A 7,369-nucleotide genomic window follows, 5' to 3' on the forward strand; every position below is an offset into this window, starting at 1 on the left:
TCCTAGGGTTGCCCAGAACTCAGAGAGGCATGGATTCCATCTTTGTTGTGGTCGTAAAACTAATGATGCCTCAGCGACTGCTAAGCTATTCTTCAGAGAGATTGTCAGGCTACATGGCGTACCTAAGAGCATTGTTTCGGATCGTGATACGAAGTTCCTCAGTCACTTCTGGCGAACGTTGTGGGCTCTGTTTGATACGTCTCTGAAGTTTAGTACCACCGCCCATCCTCAAACAGACGGACAGACCGAGGTGGTTAATAGAACTTTGGGAAACTTACTGCGCAGCAAATGTAAGGATAAGCCCAGGATGTGGGATGTGGTTTTAGCCCAAGCTGAGTTCACCTACAATGGCTCTGTACATTTGGGAACCGGGAGATCCCCATTTGAGGTGGTATACACGAAGACCCCGAACCACGTCCTTGATATAGCCCATCTTCCTAAAGGAAACGTGACTGCCAACCAGCTGGCCAAGGATTATGTACAGATGCACCAAGAGGTGAGAGAGACTCTTGAAGAGAGAAATCAGAAATTAAAGGCTAAGGCGGATGAGCACCGCAGGGACCTACAGTTTGAGGTTGGGGATGAGGTTATGGTCTATTTGGGTAAAGAGAGACTCGCCAACGCCACAAGCAGCAAGCTTCGGCCTAGGAAATACGGGCCATACAAGGTCACCAAGAAAGTCAATGCCAATGCCTATCATATAGCATTACCGAATTGGCTTGGTAAAATCTCACGAGCGTTCAACATCCGTGACCTTAGCCCGTGGAAGCCGGATGGTCCTTTGGAGTTCAACACAGACAAATCAGTGCCGAATTCTTTTAAAGAAGGAGAGAATGATGCAGACATCCTAATTGGGATCGCTGATCACACACGCTCTGGCGGATCCTCAGACATCAGACCCACGGAGGGCGGATCCCTAGGACATACGAGCAGGGCGGATCTAGGAGTACATAAGGAGGCGAATCAACATCTATCCCTAGGCGGATCTCGGTTTACTTCCTCCCGAAGTAATTCACCAACAACCCTGACAATCCGTACCTGTACCATTGTATTGTCGGGGCATATCACCTATTTTACCCTTTACGGATAGCCTTATTGAAACCCTAGTAAGGGGTAGTACTTGTCTTTTATTATCATTAGGAGGATGTATTTAGACCTTCATTTTCCTCTATTTAAGGAGGATCCCACCTCCATTGTAAGGGGCCTCTAATTTTAGACAAATAATAAGCATTAGAAGGGGCCGGCTCTTTTTAGAGTCTCTGTATTTTTAAAATGTTGATCATCAATAGATATTTCTATTCTTCCATATCTGATGTTTTTTATTCATTTTGTTTCTCCTTCCATGTCTGTTATTTTGTTTCATTTCTTTACTTTTAGTTCATAAATCAGAGATAAAGCATGGATAAAGATCAATACTATTGATCCCAAACTTTATCAGTTTGGCCTGTATGCTTTTAATATGACCTGAGTTGGCAAATTTCTACATATTCAGTCATTCATATACTACTCTTCTATTTATCTCTTATATGCATTTCTAAATTAGGTTTCAGTTCATAAAAAACCTTTATTTTGGATTCTTTGAGACTATGCTTAACTGTAAAAAACCATGGGTTCAAAATCAAAAGGTTTCTCTTTATAAAACCCTTTTTCCTAAAATAACCAGTTAATAGATCATCTTTCACTTTCTAAAAAATCACTTTTCGTTTCCAAAAGGATAGTATTGTTCATGATCACTGAAATTTTATTTTGTGTTAAAACAAAAAACCAAAAAGAATACAATAGCAGATTAAACAATAAAGGAAACAAAAGCATATTCTGCCTTTACGTGTTTGTTCCTTTTTGTGTTGATGATCTTCTTGATTTTTACCCCTTTGTTTTGTTTCCTGTAAATGACAAGTAAAGCAAATGAGCTTCAATAAAAAGAAAATGAAATCGATTGATAGATAAGCTAAGGTTAGGGCTCCTGGATTTTCACCTTAATAATAAGAAAAACAACCATGAACCGCTGTGAACCGCTGGAAGACCGCCACCATCAGTCACAACGAGGTGAGGTGATCGTCGGAGATCTCCTTGGCCGCTGGAATCAGTCACCACCGTCTCACATCAGTCTTTCTCCATCATCGCCGAACATCAACCATAGCAGATCCGGATCTAAATGAAAAAACAAAAGAAAGGACCTTCATCAAGATATGAGAAGAAAATAATCAGGACCGGAAATAAGAAGATCGGAGAAGGAAGAGAAGGAGAGAACTCACCGTGGATCCGCCGCCGTTAAAAGAATCGGACCGTCGATCGAAGAAGCCTAACACCGAATGAAGGGAAAAGGAAGGGTTGTTGCAAGGAAGAGTAGAAGCTGACACTTACGTAAATAGGAGAACCACCGCAGACGGCAGATCAAAGAGAACCGGCAGCCATGGAAGGAGCTGCGTTTTGCGTTTAAGACACGGGAAGTGAAAGAAGAGAGAAGAGCTAGAAGGTGAAGGTTGGCTGCTGGAACACAAGTGAGGTAAAAAAAACCCTAAATATCCAAATATAAACCCTATTTTTTAATATTCCGAATTAACCCCTATTATTTTGGTTATTTCAATTCGATCCCACTAGTTATAAGTTGTTTCGGTTGAGTCCCTACGAATTATAGTTTACCCCCTCTCATTTTATTAATTTGTGAATTGAACCCCTTTTGTTTTAAGTTTTCAATCAAATCCCTTAATCCAAATTAAATGGACTACTACAAGCCCAATTTCGTCTTCGGGCCAGGTGAAATTTTCAAACCCATTGTTCTCCTATCCATATTTTATTTTAAATATACATGTATAAGTTTAGTTTTAAGCATATAATATATTAATTAGTTTATATACGTATAAAGATTAATTGTTTTATTATTTTCAATTAAGCTAACATGTAATTTTAATTCTCAGTTAGTTTAAATATTGATAACTTTATTTTTGTAATTATCAATTTAGTGAATGTGTATAATTTTAATTAGCTCATTATTGTTTTAGATTATTTTTTATAAATATACTTATCTATGTATATAAAACTATAATCGTATTAAAACTCATTTTTGACATACACGTTATGTACGTTAAATCGGGTTGTAATATAAACTAACTAATTGCACGTGTATGTTATATCCATAATTTCAAAATAAAAAGTAAACCAATTCGAAATGTTATTTCGAATCAATAAATATTCGAAATGTTATTTCCAATCAATAAATATAACCAAGTTAATTTGAATCGATACGTTCGAATTTATAATATACTTAAAATATTTCTTATTAAAATTCATATTTTATATTTTATTTAAAATATATGTGATATATGATTCAAAATATGATTACGTATATGTAATATACATAATTCAAAATAATAATAAAAAGTCAATTCGAGATGTTATCTCGAATTAATAAAATTAACCAGATTAATTCGAATCGATATGAAAATGTCATTCGAATTTAATAATTCGTTTAAAAGATTCCTTATTAAAATTTATATTTTACTCATGGTATATGTGATATACGTATGGTAAAATTATATTTTAATTCAATAAATACGATTACGTGTATGTTATATACGTAATCTCAAATTAAAACAAACTCAATAACCCCCAAAATCCACAACTACCTGATCTATATCGATAATTTAAAGCAAAACAAATAGCAACCGCATAATATCACAATAGTACCGATGCGTCGGGCGGGGTAGGGTGAGATCACATTTCTTCCTTACACGTAACCGGAAAAACGAACTTTAAATCTCTCTGAAGATCGTCCTTATCAAAACCAAACCATATAGAGTCAATCCAAACATATAGGGCGACCAATCACGCCCGTACACGTATTTCCAAGTGATGATTGGTGGCGACTCGAAACCTTAAAACACGAGAAAGGCGGATCGAGCCGGCCACGCACCCCGACCTGCGTAAAAACCGGAAGCCAGGGTAAAAACCGTACAATCCTCAATATGGTGAGATGCTTGCTTGAAGAAAAACAAATGCCCAAAATGCTTTGGCCAGATGCTGCGAAGTGGACATGTCACATTCTCAATCGGAGTCCCGCTGCCTTTGTGAAAAATAAAACTCCAGATGAATGTTGGAGCGATTTGAAACCTAACATTCAATATTTCAGGGTCTTTGGCTGCATTGGAAATGTACATGTACCTGATGCTAAGAGATTGAAGTTAGATGCAAAAAGTCAGAAATTAGTCCTGATCGGCTACAGTGTGGAGTCCAAAGGAAATAAGCTGATTAATCCTTTCACAAAGAAAGTAACCATCAGCAGAGATTGCATCTTTGAAGAAGATGAAAGATGGGATTGGGCAAAAACAAAAGAGGAGACTATTGATGTACTTGATTGGGGAGAAGAATACGAAGTAGCCCACAATCAAGGAGATGAAAGTGAAGAAGAAGCAGATTTAGATGAAGAAAATACAACAGATGTGGATGAAGACATCACCTCCAATGACGCAGAAAATTCAAGCTCCAACAGTGATGTTCCAAATTCAGCAAGTTCCAGCTCTAAATCACTGAATTCCAGCCCCAATAATACCTCTAATTCATCTTTCTCAATCAGAGAACGAAGAGCTCCTGCCTACTTAGAAGATTACATAAGTGGAGAAGGATTCTCTGAAGATGAGGTACAAAACTTTGCTCTATGTATATCTGCTGATCCCATTTTCTATGAACAAGCAGCAAAATTGAAGAAATGGAGGGATGCAATGGATCTTGAAATCGAAGCAATAAAGAAAAATCAAACTTGGGAACTTGTAAAGGCTCCTTTGGAAGTGAAGGTGATAGGTGTCAAGTGGGTGTATCGAACCAAGCTGAAAAATGGTTGGAAGTTGTTTCAACTAGACGTTAAAAACGCATTTCTGCACGGAGAACTCAAAGAAGACGTCTACGTCGCTCAACCACAAGGCTATGAAGTTAAGGGAGAGGAGAACAAAGTATACAAACTAAACAAAGCTCTTTATGGCTTAAAGCAAGCTCCAAGGGCGTGGTTTAGTAGAATTGAAGGATACTTCGTCAAAGAAGGGTTCGAAAGAAGCTGCTGTGATCCTACCTTGTAAAACAGGAGAACAACAAGATTCTAATTATAAATCTCTATGTTGATGATCTTGTTTTTACAGGCAATGATTTGATTATGATACAAAATTTCAAAAACTCTATGAAGAATGAGTTCGAGATGACTGATCTAGGAGAAATCAAGTATTTCTTGGGAGTGGAAGTTCATCAAGGAGTAAATGGCATTTTCATCAGCCAGAAGAAATATGTGAGTGAAATGCTTGAAAAATTCGGGATGAAAGGGTGCAATGGAGTCAGAAATCCAATTGTTCCAGGAAACAAACTATCAAAGGAGGAGGAAGGCACTCAAGTAAATGGAACCTTATTCAAGCATATGGTTGGAAGCTTGCTATACATGACTGTCACAAGACCAGATTTGATGTACAGTGTATGTCTTATAAGAAGATTTATGTCAAAACCCCTGAAAATACATATGTTAGCAGCTAAGAGAATCTTGAGATACATTCAAAGTACTGCTGATTTTGGCATTGTTTACAAACGAGGCTGCACAACTGAGTTAATGGCATATACAGACAGTGATTATGCTGGTGATATAGACGATCGAAAGAGTACATCAGGGTATGTTTTCGTATTAAGTGGAGGAGCTGTAGCTTGGGCATCAAAGAAGCAACTTGTAGTGAGTCTGTCAACTACAGAGGTGGAATATATCGCTGCTGCCTCATGTGCGTGTCAATGTGTCTGGATGCAGAGAATTCTGAAACAAATTGAAGGTACAAAAATTGACTATGTGAAGGTTCTCTATGACAATTCTTCTACTATTAAACTTGCAAAGAATCCGATACTTCATGGGAGAAGCAAACATATTGATGTAAGATTTCATTTCTTAAAAAATCTTGTAAATGATGGGTCAATTAAAATGGAATATTGTGGCACGAATGAGCAAGTTGCAGATATCATGACAAAACTTTTAAAGCTTGATCAATTTGAGAAGCTTAAAGAAGCACTTGATGTTCGAAGCACCTTGGGTATAAACTAACTTGCTGTAAGCAAGTTTAGTTTAGCGGAGAGTTTTGTTAAGTCAGGTGTCTTCTTGTTAGGTTTCCTGTAATCACGTTTTCTCTTTTTGGATTTCTGTTCATTGTAAAGCTATTTAAAGCTTCCTCAGTTTACATTCTAAATAACAAATACTCTTTGCATTGTGTTGCAATTTGTCTATTGTGTTCAATATTTATCACTTTTCTCGCCTGGGAACAACGAAGCATGGATCGATGGTAAATACATTGATATCTCAAGATGGAAAATGATGATGGGATGCCATTGCAATTAGGGTTACATAATGTAACTCTATCACAGTACCTTCCAGTGATAATCATGAAATTATACCAAATTAATGCGTCTCCTTAGATTGGAGAATAGATTGGAGGTTCATTTGTTTTAGCAAATATATGCAGCAGTAATGATATTCTTTTTGCTTACATTTGTGAAATTAGCATGATTAGGTAAAATGTTGCTTCAGTTGATGGCCCCGCTAGTCTGAAATCTCATGCTTCTTTACTATTTGAATAAGCAGTTCCAATCTGAGTAGTGTCTATTTAATGCACTCAAATCACTTCAACAGGAAGATATTAACCCATTTAATGACCTGAAATAACTTGAATTATCCCTAGTTTTTAATGCCCTGAAATCAATTGAACAGCTAAGTTTATCATATAAACACATGTTAGCTCCATCTCCTCCAAGTAAAGAGACTGAATTTATAGATAGCATTTGTTAATTAGAGGATTATACGTGTGTATACGTTTTTACTGGAAATTTAGTTTTAGTTCCTAGAAATGTAGGACTAGCTCGATTTTGAAAAATAAAGCAATCTATTTTAATAAATGTTTTATAAAATAATTGATACCCTTCTTTTGTTCATTAGCTTCATTAGTTTCATTAGTTTATGAATGAGAATTTTGATTATAAATGTATGCAATGGTTTAAAATTTTCCCCTTTATGCACCATTAGCTCTTGGTCACACGACAACAACCTTTACAACAACCTTTACAACAACCTTTACCGTTGCGCCAAGGCTCGCCCTCTTGCCAAATAAATTGGCAGGGGAAGGCTTGCCCCGGACCCTCGCTTAGCGGGGACGCGTAGTGCGACCGATCCGCCCTTTTACCCCGAATCATTTCGGGACTGAGGCTTTGATGTTGTCGTTGTTGTTGTATGCACCATTAGCTAATTGAATTAGTTCAATGTAATGGTGACAATGTGGTGGTCAAGTATTGAAACTATGAATGAGAATTTTGATTATAAATGTGTGCAATGTCTTAAAATTTTCCTTTTCTGCACCATTAG

The 7,369-nt window shown here is 37.0% G+C and overlaps 1 long non-coding RNA gene across 1 annotated transcript; it reads right to left on the reverse strand.

Moving 5' to 3' along the window:
* Positions 1 to 1,637: 1,637 nt before the first annotated feature.
* On the reverse strand, positions 1,638 to 2,509 carry LOC136224028 (uncharacterized). Its single transcript, XR_010686252.1, has 3 exons — positions 2,256 to 2,509; positions 1,976 to 2,151; positions 1,638 to 1,883 (listed from the first exon to the last, which is right to left on the reverse strand). It is a non-coding gene; the product is annotated as an uncharacterized lncRNA (long non-coding RNA).
* Between the last annotated feature and the right edge of the window lie 4,860 nt (positions 2,510 to 7,369).

The sequence above is a fragment of the Euphorbia lathyris genome, chromosome 3 (genome assembly GCF_963576675.1).
Source record: "Euphorbia lathyris chromosome 3, ddEupLath1.1, whole genome shotgun sequence".
Lineage (NCBI taxonomy): Eukaryota > Viridiplantae > Streptophyta > Magnoliopsida > Malpighiales > Euphorbiaceae > Euphorbia > Euphorbia lathyris.